Source organism: Nyctereutes procyonoides, unplaced genomic scaffold (assembly GCF_905146905.1).
Source record: "Nyctereutes procyonoides isolate TBG_1078 unplaced genomic scaffold, NYPRO_anot_genome, whole genome shotgun sequence".
In the NCBI taxonomy this organism is placed as follows: Eukaryota; Metazoa; Chordata; class Mammalia; order Carnivora; family Canidae; genus Nyctereutes; species Nyctereutes procyonoides.
This window is the reverse complement of record NW_026575131.1, coordinates 40,831,176-40,832,810: the sequence shown is the minus strand read 5'-3', so window position 1 is coordinate 40,832,810 and position 1,635 is coordinate 40,831,176.

Below are 1,635 nucleotides of genomic sequence, written 5' to 3'. Positions count from 1 at the left end.
AATTATTCCAATATTTAAATTGGAGAAAGTTCATTTACTAAGGCAAGTCACTTCATAAACTCCTGAAGGCAACCCCAGCGAGAAGCAAGGCTCTTTGCATGCGAACACGGTTGTGGGAAATTCAGCCTGGAGACCACACTTTTCCCACCTTGGTGGGAAAAATTAGGAAGAGACTGGTCTGGTCAGCCTGGATGACAAGTGTGTGACACTGAAACTGGCCCAGACCCAAGTGAACAATCACAAAGAGCTGCTGGCGTTGGAATCTCTGTTCTCAGCTGTGGCGTTTGAATGAGGCCTTAGATATTCCTACATTATCATGGTAGATTTTCATTCTCTACCTTTTTCTAGAACAATGTTGAGTCAGCTGAGATGTGAAAGTGAACAACTCAGAGCACGGTTCAACACTCAGCCCTCTTAGGCACACAGGTACCTGGTTTCCTTCTCTCACCTCCCAGCCTCCTGGAAGATGTAGTGGCCTGGGCCTGGAGCAGAGGTGAAGGGCCCATTGTGACCGAATCCACCCCACACTGAACTCCCCATTGGGCCTGCTCCGAGATCCCCTCCTTGGGCTGGACAGCCTGTGAGGGAGTCCGAGCCATTCTAAAAACCTGACTGGAGCACCCATTTGAAGCACCAAAGCGCCCATGCTCCCAACTTATGTTGCTGGACCCCTGACTTCTGTGGTTCCAACTTTGGGTGGAAATGGGGAAGGGGGGACTTCAGGACAGGGAATAGCAGCTGTGAGCATGGTGGGCAGACCAGTGTGGCTCCTCCTGTCGGAGGCACAAGAACTCCAACACAGCTTTATTTAGGGCCACTGAGAGGGAAGGAAGGGACTCCTCTTGGAATGCTACCAGCCTCTATCTCTTCAAACCCATGAAGACCTCTGAGTGGGGGGTGGGGCCTCTGGTCAGAAGGGAAGGGGGGCTGGGGTCTCTGGGCGTGGGGAGTAAACAGAGAGCCAAGGGGGAGAGCCTTGTCAAGATTCGAGGGTGTTTCCATTTGGCAGGCTGGCCTCCTGGGGAGGCCAAGGGTGGTCTCAAAGGGGCATAAGCCCACAGCCCTTCAGGCCCAGCCAGCGAAATAAGACCCGACTGAGACAATCTCGATGCTCACTCCAGCTTCGAATCAGGAACACCACCCAAGGGGGCCTTCACACAGGCAGACAGTAGGGTAGGGGCCCCCACCCCGGATGCCTGGAGTGAGGGTACAATCCAGTATCTAGGAGCCCCTTTGATGTCCCAGGCAAGAGGGGTGTGGGGAGCCCAGAGAAGGGCCCCAAGACTCTGCCTGGAGACGCCTGTACTAGTGCCCTCCTCTCCCAGTTCCTTCCAGATGACAGCGGCCTTAGAACACTTGCGCGGCAGACACACAGGGCCCCTAAAGGGGTTCAGACCCCTCTGCCTCAGGTTGCTGGCGCCCCAGCCCATCCTGGATGGGATTCTCACTTCCTCCCAGAAGTGTTTGCCCCAGCAAGCCTGCCCAGAAGCCAAAAAGAGCCCAGCCAGCCCAACCATCTGCAGCCTCACCCAAGGGTCACGAGGTACAGGTCACACTCCCTCCAGCGCTTGCTAGGTGCAAGTACCACCCTCCTACCAAGGGAGGGGCTGGGCCAAGCCCACACATCAGACACCA